At 42.1% G+C, this 18,193-nt stretch overlaps 2 protein-coding genes across 7 annotated transcripts in view; both read left to right on the forward strand.

Moving 5' to 3' along the window:
• Positions 1-18,193, forward strand: part of LOC119656307 (probable ATP-dependent RNA helicase DHX35) — a 68,288-nt gene that overhangs the window by 30,448 nt on the left and 19,647 nt on the right. The window lies entirely within an intron of this gene.
• The window catches only part of LOC119656308 (ceramide phosphoethanolamine synthase), a 30,371-nt gene that overhangs the window by 6,706 nt on the left and 5,472 nt on the right, over positions 1-18,193 (forward strand). Inside the window, exon 1 of one of the 5 annotated variants that reach the window (XM_038062756.1) lies at positions 11,123-11,143. The exons of 1 other annotated variant lie outside the window; for it this stretch is intronic. The gene's annotated coding sequence lies outside the window, so the exon portion shown is untranslated. 3 more of the 5 variants (XM_038062755.1, XM_038062754.1, XM_038062753.1) reach the window with 3 other exon arrangements.

Below are 18,193 nucleotides of genomic sequence, written 5' to 3' on the forward strand. Positions count from 1 at the left end.
GTATGGAATGGTATGGAAAGGATCAAATAAACTGTATACAGAAGATTCAATTGCCTGCGCTGTTAGTGCCGCGTATGTAATGCATTGTACTGATATGCGCCCACGTGGTTGCGGGCATGTGACATTACACAGCTGCTTATGGGGAAACACACACAAGAAAACAATCTAAACATGATAAATACACCAACATACCAATACATTGACCACAGATTCAGTGCCGCTTTGTAGCTGGATTTGCTCCGCCTGTGTACAGTCTTCTTAGCCAGGATGCTGGGCAGCGAAGCCCTACTAGAAGCCCCCTACTAACATCTTAGAGGAAGAGAAGAGGATTTTCGAAGTAGGACTTCCAAACAAGGTAGACTGGAAAACGGGCGCCCTATTACGAGGTTATTCCATGGTATTCTGGGCAATGACCTGACCCCAAGCGCCACCAAGGCCATGTTCTTAGTGGCGACGTCCTCCAGCCACTTGTGTTTATTTTCGGTGCTTCTAGCGAAAGTTGATTGCAACACCTGTAATATACTCTGGAGAACCACTTTTTTCGAAAATATTGGTATATAAAAATAAAAATAATTACCCAGCACGGAAACTATTTTAAATTATTTTTATTAACAACAAATAATGAACAGTAATACATAGATTGAAAAAAAATAAACGAAAAGCAATAAACAAACTGAACTAAATAGTATGGAACCTGTGGGCGCTCAAATTTTTTATTTGACGACGAAAACGGCATTTACAATTGTATGGAAATCCTCTAGGCTGTCTAGACGACACACTCAAAATCATCCTTCTCCGAGGTCTCGATCATAGGATTATAGAGTGGAAATGAGGTTGCTGACGGCCTGACCAGGTGGGGCTCCGCTTTTGGTAGTGGAGTCTGTGTTCAGCTGGCGGATGTGAAGGTTCCAATCCATTCGTATTACTTGATAGCCGCGGACTCAAGATGGCGGAGACTCATCACCTGCGCTAAGTAGAGCAAGATCTCGCTCTCCTACAACAAAACCCGGAGGAGAACTTTTGGAGTCCAGAAACGCGCAAACTCTTACATGACTTTACCGCCAGACTCGGCATACATTACAATTAGGATTGTCGAAGTAGCAGAGAGGAAAGAGAGACCCTCGGCCGTTGACATTGACAAACAATCTTTACCGCTCTCAAAGAAATCTGTGGTGGTAGAATTGGGGAGCTGAACGCCATGAACCTGGTCTGAAGAGCTAGATTTTACTCCAAGACCTTCTCACAGGGGCAAAAGTGGAAGACGGGAGTATTCTTTACGAACGGATTAAAGGTACATAGCCTGTGGAGTCGACGCGGGTGTTTTCTCGAATACACATAGTGTATCCAAGTCGTATGGTCTCCCAGGTTTCGCCAGTGTATTCCAGGCGGAAGTACTGGCGATATAGGAAGTTTGTGGGCGGTACCCTCAAGGTCACTCTGCTCTGGGTTCCCGGGCATAGGAACATAGAGAGAAATGGGCGGGATGACGGTTTGGCCAGGCAAGGCTCTGCTCTTGGCAGTCCTTCGGCGAATACACTCGATGTTCCGCTGGCTACTATGCCAGCCGGAACTACGCCAAGTCTACTCGCCCTACCTAGCAGCCGCGGGCCTAAGATGACGAAGGCTTACGAGCTGTGCCAAGTCAAGGAGAACTTGGCCCGCTTATAACAAAACCCGATGAGAAGACCTCCTGTGTCAGACGCGTACAAATGCATTCAAGATTACGACGGTCTGCTCGGGGCACTGGCCCATAGAGGACCATGCTGCTAGGCTCGACATACCGTTCAATTCGCATTGCCGAAGCTGCGGAGAAGGAAGGGAAGCCCTCATGCACTCTCTCCGCGAGTGTCCAGCTCTAGCTAGAGTCAGGCTGCGAACACTGGATAAACCATTCTTTGGGAACCTCATAGAGATTTCTAGCCACAGGGTGGGAGAACTGCTTTCTTTCGGCTGGATTCTGTCTCCCTGCTTCCATAACAACAGTCCTCGGAGCGGCCACCGATACATCCCCCCTCCCCCCCGTTTTTTGTTTTTTTTTAGCGTTTGCGGCTGCACTATTACAAGTCGGCCCATTCGTAAAATTTAGGTTTATTAAATAATATTGGCATTTCAAAATTACAAGCAATATATTGATCAACTGATGACTCACCTTCAGAAAACGTTCAAAGCTTGTATGGCAATTTCGCATTTGTTTATTTTTCTGTTAATAGCCCTACATTTCTATCATTTTATATGACTCACCTCTCCACGTTTCCATATTCTAATCACCTGAATATTAAATACACAAAACAAGCGATCCATTGGCTGAAATTTAATGATATCTGCTTAGATATTTACTCAACAAATATCACCAATAGTTTAGTTATTCATGAGTTGGCTGACTCATATTATCTATCAGCAGGTGATAAAATTGTAAGTATCACTCACCTAAATTGACAAGAGTTATATAATTAAATGAGATATTGGGGGAAATTATTTGTAGGGTTATAAATCACCTATTTACGTAAGCCATCACTTTCATTTCGAAAATATCAATTGCTGATGAGTGTTCTAATTCAGTTAAAATGTAATCTCGATTTTCACATCTAGGGCTTTGTAGCAAATGAAAAAGCTGCTAAAATTCCGACTATGTCTTGTACAGTGTTTACCTACCATTATCTTTATAATTATGTGCAAGTGATTTCGTGTCAATACGTCCAAATTTTTCCGAAGAATATGCATTTCATAAATGAACAAAGATATAGAAGGAAGGAGAATAATTTAAGCCAAACCTATGCAGATGCATACTGAATCCTTCTGTTAAGTGAAAACTAATTTCGCCCTGTCTCGTACAAAAATAGCTCCACATTTACCAGAGGATAAATCGGAACCATTCCTGCAATAACGCCGGCTTATTTGAAGTTGTCCACAAGGGAATTTTTAATGAATTCGTAAATCACAACACATAAAAGGCCCGAACAATAGGAAGGGGGACTTTTGCTTCAGAATCGAGAGATTCGATTGATGGCGGACCGGATCAGTTGAAAAGCAACATACTTCCACGGTTGTGGTCCACAGAACCCTCATTCTTGGCAAGCACCCAAGTTGCAAAAGGTATATGACTTTTGTCCAGTGGAGGTGGGCGGCGCATTTAGGAATCCCCCGATTCTCAAACAAAAGTCTAGTTTAGCCTCGGCCGGCTTAGGCCTGAATTTTACAAGGCGGTGTTTGCCGTCGTTATAATTGACACACATGTCGTGTTGTCGTATAAGTCAGCAAATGTCACCTTATAACCATGGTCACGGTGCTCAAAGGGCAGAGGTGAGGCAGCATCTGATGAGTTGCCTCTGTCCTGGACGAAACCGCAAGTCATATAATAGGAAGGGACTTCAATCAGCGCCGTCCCAACTCAGGGTCGAAGTACCCGCTTATACGAAGTCCACCAGTTGACATTCACATTGAACGTAAACGTAACTCGATGATAAACTCCCCCGCGACTTGGGGTATTAACTACAGTCAGCAGAAAACTCCGTGCTACCAGACGAAACCTCTGGTCAGATGCCAATTGAGTTCGTTACGAATCGAAAGGTCGACAACCACCTATGATTGTGTAGACGCTCTACTAGAGCATGACTGGAGTCATTAGAGTTGGTCATGCGAACTTTCCTTCGATTGCACTCATAGGCTAGAGTAATCTGCGACTGCATTTCGAGTCTTCGATGTTAAATATTATACGAGTTAGAAATTCGTTAATTTTTTATGCTTTAAGGTTTCATCACAGTAGGGCCACAACCTTGACTATTGGGCCATATAAAAAGTCTCCGAGAGTGGTGTTGATGCCCCTCCCCCCTCATTTATATATATGTGATTTGCTCGATTCGATTCCGAAAATGTCAAAATGTACCTCGCTCTGATCGGCTGGAAAAGCCAATAAAACAATGCAAATGGTTGAAAAAACCGGCATGTAAGCTGTGTGGAGAAGAACCACTTTTGAAGCGAATCAATACAGACTATGAAAAATGGAATAAATATGAGAATAAAGAACGCAAACGACCATGGTCCCGATCGATAACTCTCCACAAACGATATCAAACCTTGAATTTGGAGAAATTTCCCTTTATCAACTGTTACAACGTAGCTAAACGATAAAGTCGATCCTCTATTGTCCTCAGCTCGACTGGTTCACAGAAAAGAAATTGCCTTCCATCGTGACAATGCCAGGCCACACTTACCTTTGATGACTCGGAACAAATTGACGAGACTTTATTGGGAAGTGGGCCTAAGATGGAGCGATGGTGTAGGCCAGGACGCCATTTCTTTCTTTCTCCGCGAAACTCTCTTAATGATAAAAAATTGCCCGTCCTAAAAGCCGCTGAAAATCACATAGCCAAGTTGTTCGCCGATAAATCACCGAAGTTCTACTCTCACGGAATTGTGAAGCTGCCCAAAAATTGCAAAGGTCATAGATAATAACGGAAAATATACACTCGATTCAAAATTATTTTCAATAGAGGAAACTATTTTCTAAAATTTATCCAAAAATTGGCGGAGAATTTTTATATGACTCGATACTAAGAGATTAGATATTGTCTGCTAGTTGTAGTCTAGCCTAAAACTGATAGTAGCTTCCCCCAAACTACAATTTTTATTTATCGGTGTAGATATATATTTCGGGAGTAACTTACCCCCTTCATCAGTACAAAGCTACCAAAAACAATTGCAATTAACCAAATTTCTTTTCCTATGGCTCATCATCGTACACTGCAATATCCTCAGCTATTTTATTAAAATAATTAAAACTTCATTGCAAATCACATTCCACAAAAAAACGGAGTACTGAGCTCCTTTTCGGAGAAGTAACGTTCGATCAAGTTAAATAAGTAACAAGAAACATTTATTTTCGCCGATGCCGAGCTCTAAATTCAGATTGAACATTTTTATACCCTGGTTCAGTACGACACAACATTTGGAGAAGGACACATCGTCTCGTGTTAGCTTGAATACCATATATGATACATGGCGTCGGACATAAAATGTACTTGTCAGTGAAAAAATTGTCACTAGGATAGGATACTCCCATATTCTATTTTATACGAATGATCCTCTATCATATCTATAAGGTAATTCGGACGGTAGGTCCCATGGTTGTTTATTAAGCTCCGCCGGAAAAACTAGTCTTTACCACTTCAACCAAGTGGGCAAAACTCCCTTCACCGTACGTACATCGTCATCAACATCAACGGCGAGACAACTGGTATCCTACCGTGCCACCGATTTGGTACGCCTAATAGCGTACCTCAGTTACGCTAATAAACCTGGTCTTGAGAAAGAGCTTGAAGATTCTCTGCCATTTCAACTGGAAACTTTATTATCCTCGACTCCCCGGCAAATATCCCCAAGTACCTTGTCACTTACAGTATGTACAGTGATTTTTGTACGGTACTCTTTCTGGAACACAAAGTGCATCGTTAAAATATAGGGAAGATGATGTGGACAGGTCTGTTGTTTTATATGTCCTCTTATGTATTTCATGAGGATCTAACGTACATGATCTTCAGGGATTTACCTTCAAGCAAAGTTTTGAAGTGTTGCCCCTTACTTACTCATTTCCCCAATAGTTTGACCACCTATTCCTGAGTGCTTGCCAATTTGCTATGCCGGCGTCCTATACATTGTCTTCTTTGCAGTCATAGGCTGCGAATCTATCCCCTCAAACATTTCCGTAGATTAACTCGGTATTCCAGCACCACAATAGCGAAAAACGTCTTCGCATGGTTCATCCTTGGTCTGGAGAGACATTTTTTTTACACACTTACGTAGTCAAATCCAGCATTAAATCCCAACCTCTTGTTCTGCGACAAATTGCTCTTCCAATGTTCGCAAGTGATGTATCTAATCCCGCAAAAACTTTGAATAAAACAGCGTCTCTACAGTTCATAATATAGCTGCACCATTCCACAGCCTAAACATTAAAATTTTTATGATTTCAACTTCGTGTGTCCGAAACCGAGACATCTAGCATTTTTCATATTGGGACAATATTATTATTACATTCAAGACTCTTCTATATAACGACAATCGACACCCCATCATCTCACAAAACATATATTCAAGATAATCCTTACATCTGGCCTTCTTCACATTGCATCTTTTCCCTATTGCATCTGGAACACCGCTCGAGGAGCAGTTGCTGTTTAAGTCGGCTAAGACTCCGCTGATTCTGGCGATAAACGTGCCTCCATATGCCGGGGTGAGATCTTTAATTATCAGCTCTTGCAAACCGAAAGGCCCAATTTGTTTCTCTAGGGCTTATAGTTCTTCTTTCACAGTGATTTTATCAAAATCTTTGCATTGTATGACGATATCCTGTCTTTTGACCACTACTTGAGCCTTTTGGAAACTTTCGATTCAGTTTACGTTTCCTCTGAATTCTATCAGTTCCGAGCGGACTTTTCAGAAAATGTCGGCATTGGTTAAATAATCTTCTTTGAAAATGGTAATCCCAGAAGCGTCCTTCTCTTATATATCACCTATGTTTTTAGACGAATCGTGCTCCACGCGGTCCCTTTTGGGGCTTTATTCGCTCTTCAGTTGTTGAGATCAGTATCTTTGATTACTTTGACTTTCCTACTTTCTCTCTTTTTAATTTTTAACGGTCTGCAATGATTCATTTCTCTATCTCTATTCTTCTTTTAGACCTTATTGCCATTTGACTTCAAGCGAGCCGCCAGTTACTCAAAAGCAGGTTTGATAATCTGGTACACAAACAGGCAAAGCTGAATTATTTTCTCTCCAAATACGCACTTTTGGTTTGTGTTTTGTTTGTTTGTCCATTTGGTGGAATTGTGTGGGAGTTCGCCTAAACGAATCTAGCAATAGCTACTGCGAAGTCTCTCATCCAGGGAGGTTCGTCCAATGTGAACCATTTTCCCGCGAGTTTGCAATGGATATTCTTAAGAATCATCTCTGAATTCTCTTTCTCTAGGCCATTTATATTATTAGGATTACCCCTTGATGGGTTATAGCGCTTCAACCGTACCTATGCGTCATCGCTCGCAATTACCTGAAACGCGCTTCAGCTTCTCCCACGGTTTCCCTAGACGCTCACACTTTTTTGCTACTGTTTTGCACTAAGTGGCTTTGGGGCGACCCGCTTGTCCGTCATCTTGGGTAGATTCCACTGAATGGTAAAGTAATGTAATTGTCGCTCCTCCAATGCGACTTCTGCCTTCCAATCACATCACGTACCGATGCCATGCTTTTGCATCGCCCAATTTCGTCGTTTGTAATAGTAACAGGCCAGCGTATTCCGATGATCGTACGCCTAGAAAGATTAACGGAGACTTTGAGCCTTTGAGTGACACTGGAGTTCACTTTCCATATGCTACTCCCACATACCAACCCAGAAATAATACAGACAGAACAGTTTCAATTTTATTTTGGTGTTGAAATAACTACATTTTCAGATTTTTGACAAAGCAGCACAAACGGATCTAGCGGTGTTAACGCTAGACCAACCTGCTAGACTTCACTAGCTTTGTCGCCAAATGTCTGAATTCACAGCAGGAGATGCATGCTATTTGCCCTGACTTTGCTAAAGCTATCGGTACTGTAAATCCAAGATACTTTTGTCCAAGCTTTCGTTTCTAAGCGTCCCCAGTCCCACTTGTTATATGACTTGCATCTTACCTTGTCTACCGATCCTGCCGCGTCTCTTTTGATGGTTGTACATTCCGTTCCTTCTCCCTTTTCTCTGGCGTCCCACATCCCCCCATCTATTCTGGGCCTTTTATTGTTTTACTAACAACCTGTAAATTTACCCGTTCCTTCTGCCTTAAGAGAAACTTTACTCGTGTAGACTACGCTTCTCGCTTCCGCTTTCTGGACTTCCCTTTCCTAAAACAACGTTGAACCTATCTAAATTTATGTAATTTTTTTAAACTTTCTTTGGGTCTGATGGACTGCTCCGCTTCTAACCATATCACCTGCGTTCTGCATTTTATAATAATAATGACGAAGACTTTGAGACTTTGAGTGACAGCGGAGTTCTCTTTCCATGTGCTACTCAGACATAACAACCCAGAAGTAATGCTAGCATGGAGCAGTCTCAATTTGATGTTGGTGTTGAGATAATTGCATTTTCAGATTTTAGACAGGGCAATCCAAACGGATTTAGCAGCGTTAATGTATCGAGCAGAAACCATCCTTCCAACCTGTTAAACTTCATTAATTTGGTCGCTAAACGTCTGATTTCACGACAGGAAGTGCATACTATCTACACTGACTTTGCTAAAATTTTCGGTACTGTAAATCACAATATACTTCTACCCAAACTTATGTCTCTAAGCTTCCCCATTCCACTTGTTATACCTTCCAACCGATTCTGGCGAGTCTCTTTTGATGGCTGCACATCGCATTTCTTCTTCCCCTCCTCTCGCGTCCCACAGAGGTTTTGGACCCTTTATTTTTTTTTTTATCAACGATCTTCTCCCGTCCTTACTTGCCCTTGTTTGCAATATGCTGGCGCTCTTAAACTGTTTTCCAATATATCGTCACCTATGGATTGTGTTTCCCTCGAATCAAACCTCTGGTCCGCTGATTTAGCGCTAAATATAAAAAAGTATCACGCTTAAATAATCCTCCTAATTGTCGGGATGTATATTTCCCTTCTCCTCTGATTTTGACTCCTTCCAAACCTCTCTTACACTCTTCAGCTTCTTCGTGGTCACCCTCGCGAAACTATGATTGTTTTGCTCTTGAAAAACGCAATGTAAATTAGTCCATTCCCTCTTCTTTAAGAAAACTTTCTTATGTGGACTACCCCTCCCGCGTCAGCTTTCGGAGCCTCCCCTTCCTACAACAGCGTATATGGATTTATGTACATTTTGTAAATTTGGCTTGAGTCTGATGGACTGCTCCGTCTCTAACGACATTACTTGCCGTCCTACATCTTATAATACTCGCAGCGCAGACATTTTCAACTTGCCCGTCGCAACTCGAAATTTATTTCCTTTCCCCGGCTCCTAGACTTTATCAAGTTATAATGCACAACTGCTTGGTCCCTTAAACTTCTCATCTTTCAGTAGTTTTAAATATAGGTTGAAGTTCTTGGTTTCTTCTCCTTCTGAGGACAATAAGTACCTGAAGTTTATTCGGATTATTCATCATCATCAACGGCCTAGGCCGGTATCCGGTCTAGGCCTGCCTTAATCAAAAACTCCAGACACCCCGGTTTTACGCCGCGGTCCACCAATTCGATATCCCTAAAAGCTGTCTGGCGTCCTGACCTACGCCATCGCTCCATCTCAGGCAGGGTCTGCCTCGTCTACTTTTTCTACCATAGATATTGCCCTTATAAACTTTCCGGGCTGGATCATCCTCATCTATAAGGATTAAGTGACACGCCCACCGCAACCTGTTGAGCCGGATTTTGTCCACAACCAGACGGTCGTGGCATCGCTCATAGATGTCGTCGTTATGTAGGCTACGGGATCTTCCATCCTCATGTAGGGAGCCAAAGAGTTCGTAGTTTGTTTGTTTTTTTTTTTCATTGCAACTCGATGTTGCCACCATATACTTCGTCTTGCCTTCATTAATGTGCAGCCCAAGATCTCGCGCTGGCTGCTCGATCTCATCTCATCATGCATGCATGATGTAAATTGATCGACGGTCTCGCGGCATTAATGCAGATAGAGAGAGTACCATGACTTTTCAGACTGAGAGCCTTGGTTTTGTTTATATTTATCTTCAGTCCTACTGCCTCTCTTTCTAAATTCATAGCGATTTGGCACCTCAAAATCCTCGGAGATTTTACCTCGGTGCTATAGCTATTAGTTTTATCGGAATGCCCCTCCTGCGTAGGCTACTCCAAATACACTCCCTGTTCACTCTAGCGAAAGCTTTCTCGTAAGCGATGAAGAGCACGTTCCGTAGTGTTGATGTGGTCAATGCAAGAAGGCCACGCCACCAAATCAGTCTGCTCTCTATCAATCAAGTTTTGGAAATGTTCTTTTATGCGTTTCAGTATATTTAGCTATTATCCTTGCGACGGCAGGAAGCACGCAGAAACCATCCTTCTCCACTATATCGGTAGTGTTCGCTGGTAAATAGGATTGCACAATTGTGATGCTCTCTAACTAGGACCGGAATCTTGCAATCAGAAGTCTGTCAGAAACCGGCTCCTAGGTTAAAAGATCACGCCTTCCGGTAACCTTCAGAAAAAACCCGACACCGGATTCGCTTCTAGGCTTTCTAGAGTACAAAAGCACGTTGCCGGAAGAGAAAGAGGAGTACTCTCGAGAGTTCCATCATATTACTTCGCTTAGGCCCAGAATTTCCAACTTATATCTTTTGAATTCTCGCCCGAGTTGGGGGAAGCGAGCAATCTGTGGACATTCGCAACCGTTGTCGAGGAGCGTGTGCACATTCCAGAAACCAACCACAGTCCATTTTCGGTAGCCAAAAGTCTTCGGCGTGAAGTGAGTCACGGTAGTAATAAAGTTTCAAAAATTTTATAATAAGTGAATGTTTGCATGGGAAATAGGAAATTGAAAGGAGGGTAATGCAAGAATCTTAAGTAAGAGAAAACAAATGTGCTGCATACAAGGAAATGAATCCCTAAATCCCCCCTTAAACTTAATTGTAGTTGTCTAATCTTTCCCCCTAATGAGGTCTCTAGGAATATAAATAAATAAAAATAAACAAATGACTTCACGAGGAAGACTAATCGATAACATGCCCATTTTTAACTTATCTGAATTATTAGCAATAAATTTTCAATTGATTTTTATCTAAAAATTACATATTTTATTCGCTTGAATGACATGACGAAATTGCTCATAAAATTTTGTAACAATTAAGAACTGGGTAAAGTATTATTTATATTGAATAAAACCAGATAATAAGCGATGACTGGGAATAATAGGCAATCGATTTGGTGTGATCCTTGATAAAAGCAACAGAAAAACCTATATCTAAAAGAAAGTATTTATAGACTCTAAGATAAGCGTTCATTGATAAAGCATATATGAGGATCCCGTTAGGTTGATGAAAGGCTTGCTTACAATCCTATCATTATCTGATCCACCTGCTTTGATTACTCTATAGTACAAAATGGTGTTGCGGTTTTGACTGAGTTCACAAGTTACCCGATTGCGATTCAAAGGTACAGATGTTAACTGTGTATTTGATAAGAAGCAGGCGATAAAGCCAAAATTGAACATCACGAATCCAGGTGCTTTTTGACATTATCGAACCATTTTTCGGTTTTCTAGTCAGTTGTAAGTAGATATAACAAGTGTCAACACACACCTGTGTTGCTTTCCTTTTTAGATAAAGTGATTAGTGATGTGAGTGTCAACCATTCGTTTCTTTGAAGACATTTGTACTTCTTATTGATCTAAATAGCAGCAATTTCCTAGTTAATGTATCAGCGAATGTATTCCAACAGAGTTGAAAGTTTGTGCAGCTGTAAATAACTTCAGATTCTTTCTACCAAATGACACCAATCGAGGTTATCCGAAAGTGTCAGCTAGAAAATACTCCGGAAACCGGCATATCAGCAAGTTGTAAGCAAAGTCCTAATCTACTAGACTAACGGTTAAGTGGTTTCTAGCCCCTCTGTGGTTCACGTACCATACGTGTTCGCATTTTATTGAAGAAACGTTCGCAGCAGCATGTGGAGTCAATTATCCCTCCTGACTGCAACGTCAACTAAATAATCCTTTCAGTGTTTTTGTTTTTCCATTTACAGTCAGTTTTCGAATTGACTCACGAATACCATCGGCTCTTGCATTTATCACATGAAATGGATGGGCGCCGAGCGCAAAGAGGACCACAAACATTCATGACGGCAGGGATTTAAATTGAGTTCAACGTGATCAAGAAAATATGAAATTTGAAAACGTTATTGAAGTGAATCGAGGGCAGTTTCTTTGCGTTCTCACTTCAAAAAGGAGGAAAAGCTGTAACAAACATTTGCTGGCGAAGGAAATTAATTGTCAACATCAAACGGACAAAAGTGTTTGTTGGCCCTTCTGCTCATTGAAAATTTTAACATCGACGAACACGACGCTGAGCTTTATGTTTTCTGGGACATGAAATTGATGCTCTAATACGAGGTTCTCGAACATGATGAGAACGTTTTTACCACCAAGTTAGGCCGGGAGTCTCCTCCCTGATTGTGGCTAATTTACTAGACATGTCTTCCTCAGAATTCTAGCTATTGTAACCTCTTTGATTTTTCAGTAAGTATTCTTCAAAAGTTGAAGTGATTACGTTCTGACGGTTTTACGTGAATAGTCGTCATTTAGACCTATCTGAATCTCTACTGAACTAAGGAGTACGGCACCCGAGTTGTATGCGCAACTTCAAGCTTGGGTCCCGAAGATTTCTTGTGCGGTCGGGGATAACCACAACCCCGATGAAACTCCCATTAGCAGGTCAACCGTTAATATCCGGGCTGAGAACACATGCCTCAGGAATTCTCCTGGGACATATGAACTCAAAGGGCTATCCAGGTGGCCATGGCACCAGATAACCTCTGGTGAAGTTTCGTGGCCAAAGTCACTTCACATGAGACCCCATGAAGGTTCATTCACCTACTGTATCGCGACCATCAAGTCAGTTGAGTACAGCATTTATCGGTCCCATCACGTATATGTTGTTCGCGGCCACTTGGTTTTAATTCGACCGACATGTTCGCTCCTCCATCTCTCCCCTCCCCACTTTAGAGCACCAAGTTGAGGTGGTGCAAAATTGAATCGATAACTATTCTCCTTCAAAGCCATAGAATAACTGATTGTAAAGTACATAAGGAATGAAAGAATCCCGGAGTCTCTTCTTCTTCTTTAGCCTTTGTAACGCTCGGTAGGGGAACCCAAAGAGCTGAGTAAGGCGAAACGAAAACAGTTTTGGATTTTTCATTTATATTAAGTCAGCTTGTCTAGATCGTTTTCGCTAATTTTCTCGGTTTTAAATCCTTTTAAATCACCATCTAGCGTATCAAGCCGTCGACGTTACTTAATGAATTCTAATTGCACGACAGTTCGATCGAAGATGCCTGCCTCATAATTTCTCCACAATGGTGTAATCCTATATCGATAGTGGATGTCCTCATTTCTGCGGTGATCATAATGTCATTAATCCTATACCTTCATTTCTTCATTCCAAGCGACGTTTATTGTCTTTGGGGCGGCCGACGCTGGTGTAGATTCTGAGATGTGGATAATGATTTGACACATTATTGCGCAAAGGATCTCAGTTGTAGCGCGCCATTTCATACAAGTTGCTCCGGCACAGCTCGCTATTACCGTCCCATGTAAACCTCCCCTCAAACACATGGATCGCCGAAACACCATTCCAACCCGATAACTTGTTTACAATCGGTGCGCAGAAAAAAACTCGCACACTGTATATTATTAAATGGAGAAACATAAACCGAAGTGCTCTCCGTCCTAGGGTATTATTTAATAAAATCAAAGCAAAGGAATCGCGAGAATCCAATCTACTTGGTTTGAAATCCGAGAACAAGATTAGGATGAAACATTGAGGACGGAATGGCACAGCTTAGGCCAATTATCTCCGTGTTCCATGAAGGTTTCATCTCACCCATCCATACTAAAAAAACGAAACGAACAATCGAACGAAGAAATTGCCATTTGACACAAAGATACGAAAGGTACTCCTCAGAAGTTCGGACAACAATACCTTTCAGCGTATAACCACAAAAGCCTGTAGATCGAAAGATTTCTCGAAGACAGTCGTTGAGTCTCAAGAGCAACTAAGAAATGACAAGGTCTTAAGGTATGCTACCAAGAGAAGGATAGGAGGCTCCACTCTACAAAGTAGCATGTGCTTACCACCTGGAAAACGATGTCAAGTTTCTTTTGGTTTCTTCAAGGTTGAGAAACTATAGTTTCTCTATCCGACATACCAAATCAAAATTGAAGCTATCTTTCACCAACGAGAGTTTCGCCCTGAACTAAGCGAATAGTGAGCCATGAACCCAAGAATGATGATTCCCACATGGGACGCCATTTGTAATGACGAAGTGGAGTTAGCGGCGATCAAAAGACCATCTTAGCTGCCCAATGTCGGCCTAGAGGGGGGAGCTACTGCAAAAAAACCTCAAAATTTGGCGATAGAACTGTCAGGTTTTATAGAATGATACGTATGCGACTGAAGCGTTCAAAAAGGTTTGTAAGTTTTTTCAACTTTCAGCCCTTCTTCATGCAGGATATATTGTTTGAGTACAGGGTCTGCTATAAAATCAGTTAGGTTTCAACGGACCGACACACCGCTATCAGCAGTAGTTCAGGAGTTGTCGTCTAAATCTGTGCAACAAAGGGGATGATGATATTGCTAGTATGTCGCTTCTTCGTTTGTTCACATGACGACGATTCGGCTGACAGTAAATCACCTCTCTAGGTGTCCAAATAAAAGAAGTTCTGAACTACTCACCGGAATAACACTTGGCTGTCATCAAAAGTGTTTTTATCACTGGCGCGAGTGCAGTTTTTAGTCACGTGCCGAAAAAAAACATCTGAAGACCTGGCTGACTATAAAAAGGTTGATCGATGAACGTAAGAAGTTAATCGCTGCACGAGGGTGAATGCGGTAGAGCCCTGTTACCACCACTAACTGTGAGAGGGGCAGCATACGCCATAATAAAAGGACCATCACCATTGTATTGGTCAAGCAAGCATAAGATTCCCTATACCGCATAACGAAGGAGTTCGCAGGTGATCGTAAACCTTTTGATGGTAATGTGAAAAGAGAAAGGTGGATGAACACTACCACGATGCGCAATCGTATGACCTCCGATGAGGTTCCACATCTTGAGGATGATTTGCCAAACGATCGCTGATTCGCATTGCAGTCCAAATGTAAAATCATCTTTTTCTACCGAGAATCGCTTAGGATCGGACTAAAAACAAATGCCAGCAAAACCAAGGTTTTCAATCTGACAACTCATAGCACTCTTCTTATTTACATCAATGTGCAGAATATCGCATACGTCGAAAAATGTATATATATCTGTCGATCGTGGCACCAACTTAATGTCGCTCGACATATTAATAGCATCAAGATCGCCTTCGCTATTTTGTCCGCAATTTAAAAATGCGCCAATGTATCAGATGGAAAGTAACCACCATTGTTACTCGAAAACTCCAAGCTTTCATCAACTCATTTCGATATCGGGTTATTGCGGTATTTCTGACCTGAAACAATATGAAACCAATAATTTCATTAACTTACAGGACAGGTACCCATGATCGTGTTGATCGAGAAACGAAAATGGTAATGAATATCTTAAACATTGAGAAAGGGTGATAGTTCCATTACGGCTATACCATGCAAAGAAATTTACTATTTCACCGTAAAGCTAAATAACGTAGAATAGAAGAGGATGACTACAGGCTTCTCGCAATATCCTGGAGGGAATTGAAGCATATTTCCAGGAGCCGATAGCCGTAGCGTATAATTCTAGTTGATGCGCTATGTTCCACGCAAAAGTTCATGGCAACCACATATATGATGGGAATGAGTTAGATAGTTTAGTTTAGGCCCTTTGTTAGACCCATTGTACTATCTTCTAAAATGGCCTATTCAATGGCTTTCCGCATTTGCAGGCTTTCGCGAATCTGAGTGTATCCTCTAGAAGCAGAAAGTGGTCGCATTCCGCGTTTAAGGAAACCTTACCGTGGTATCTTCGTATGAGATCTAAGGAGGCTGACAAGCTGCGTATGAAAGCGATGTCCTTCTCCTCAAATTAGCTATATACATTCGATTATCACCCCCTCATTTTTTTCCGTGTGGTAGTTTAGAGAGTTGTGTCCACTTAAAAGCCCTACTAGGGTTTTCATGTACCACTTCTTGAGAGGCAACAACAATTCCGCTCTACAGCTTCGGGTTATCTTATAAAGGCTTTCGACTGCCGGCGAGAATTCAGATTTCTATATTCAGAGTAGACTTGACAGTGGATAGTCGAAGGCCAAATGCTGATTCTGGCTCCATCATTCTAGATCCAAAAATTTAGCGAGCCAGATTGCCAGCTACCTGGCAGCGATGTTCGGGTGCTCTACAATCTATACCAGGAATGTTTCGTTCAGTCGGCCAAGTTCCAGCACAACTGATGGCTATTCCACACCAACTGGCTTAATGGCTATTTTTGTCGTAAACATTCTTCTGCTGCGAATAAAATGATATATTTCTCTGCGTGGAATATTGTCGTCATTTTTCCGAGAGATCAGGTCAATTTCATAAACGGCTTTTCCGAAAAAGCTTACGTCTGTGACTGACTTGTCAATCAAGATTAAGTTTATAATTTCAGAAGACTTGTGGCTATTTGCCGACCATTCTTCTCTTTCGATGATTACGACAGAGTATGTCTTCTCAAAGACAAATCTGGAATCCATATGATCAGCAGGCATTAGAGCCATTAGATATTTGCAAGGAAATTTCCAGATGAAGGCTAGATCGCCTTTTCACGAGCCAATGGTACATGAGGATGGACGATTCCATAGCCTACATAACGACGAAAACTATGAGCGATACCATGACCGTCCGGTTGTGGATAAAATCCCGCTCAATAGATTACAGTGGGCGGGTCACTTAATCCGTATGGGTGAGGATGATCCAGCCGGGAAAGTCTATAAGGGCAATATCTATGGTAGAAAAAGAAGATGAGGCAGACCCTGCCTAAAATGAAGCGATGGCGTAGGTCAGGACGCCAGAGAGCTTTTAGGGATATGGATATGCAAAACCGGGATGTCTGGAGTTCCCTATTAAGGCAGGAGTAAACCGGGGACCGGTTTTTGCGCCGTTGATGATGATGAATGGTATCAAGCCTATATTCGCCATTAGGTGTTTTCCGTTTCATCTTCAAATGCATGAATCCGTTACGGACGCACCAACCATGGATTACCTACAGGAACCAACCAACTAGGAACCTGGTAGAATGCAGCCAACAGTCACATACTGTGTTCGCAAACTTTCCGATAATTATTACGCCTAGATGATCCGCAAATGCTTGTGCAAAGACCGTTATGTTCCCCCAAGCGCGATGGCAAGTTGTCCAGCACCAGGAGCCATAACATAAATGAGAACACGTCATATCCTTTTTTGGACATTGCCTTTAAACCGTTGTCTTTGGGGTTTTCTTTCTGTTAGTCATGTTGTCCATAGTGAATTCGCCACCTAAGAATGTATGTATCTCTTATGACCCGGTCTACTAGGCTTTTCCGTTCGTTTAATAGTAAGGTAGTTAGATCGGCCGGAAGCTTTTTGCTTTCGGGTAGGTGGGTTTCCCGGCTTTGAAAGCTGCAGAAGTCTGCAAGACTCCCACCATTAATGTGAGGGTCGCCAAGGCCCTGCTTCGTCATCACCAGTCCGAACGTTATCAAATCAGCACTTTGACATTCAGATCATCCATCACGATTACAATCGCACCATTAGGAATCCTCTCCTGAACTGCCTCTAATTGCTCATGGTAAGCATCCTTCTCCACTGTATCGGAAATCTCCGTTGGTGCATAGCATTGTACAATTGTGATATTCCTTAACTTGGACCGGAATTCTACGGTCAAAATTCTGTCAGAAACCGGCTCCCAGATTACGAGAGCACGCATTTTGATGGCCGTTAGTAGCAATCCGACACCGAATTCGCGTATACTACCACTCGGCTTTCCAGAGTACAAAAACACTTGCCACAAAAGAGAAGAATACTCTCCAGAGGCCCACCATCTTACTTCACCCATTCCCCGGGCTCGCAGACTTACATCTATGGAACGAATCAAATGCTCATTTGACTTCATTTAGTGATATTGGAGTGTCTGAGCTAAGATTTTAGATGCTGCCTTGAAAATACACTTCAAGTAAACGATTTGCCGTTTCTTCATCACTTTCCTTATACCTCCGGCTCTGTAAACGTACATAGATAACGCAGCTGTTGACTACGTTCTATGACAAGGATTCGCTTTAATTTTAATGAGTCTCCTAGAGATCGAAAATCGGACGCTCAGTTCTGTTTTGTACGTTGCTCAGTGTGTCACGCCCATTTCGAAATCAATGCGCATGTGATCTGAGAATGTGATATCGTTGGATACACCGCAACTTCCGACAAGAGCCGCAATGTCAAGGATGTCATCGTGATGTCGATGATCCCTTAACTGACCACGATGAAGAAAATAGGTTCGTTATCTAAGTTGAGGATC

Source organism: Hermetia illucens, chromosome 4 (assembly GCF_905115235.1).
Source record: "Hermetia illucens chromosome 4, iHerIll2.2.curated.20191125, whole genome shotgun sequence".
In the NCBI taxonomy this organism is placed as follows: Eukaryota; Metazoa; Arthropoda; class Insecta; order Diptera; family Stratiomyidae; genus Hermetia; species Hermetia illucens.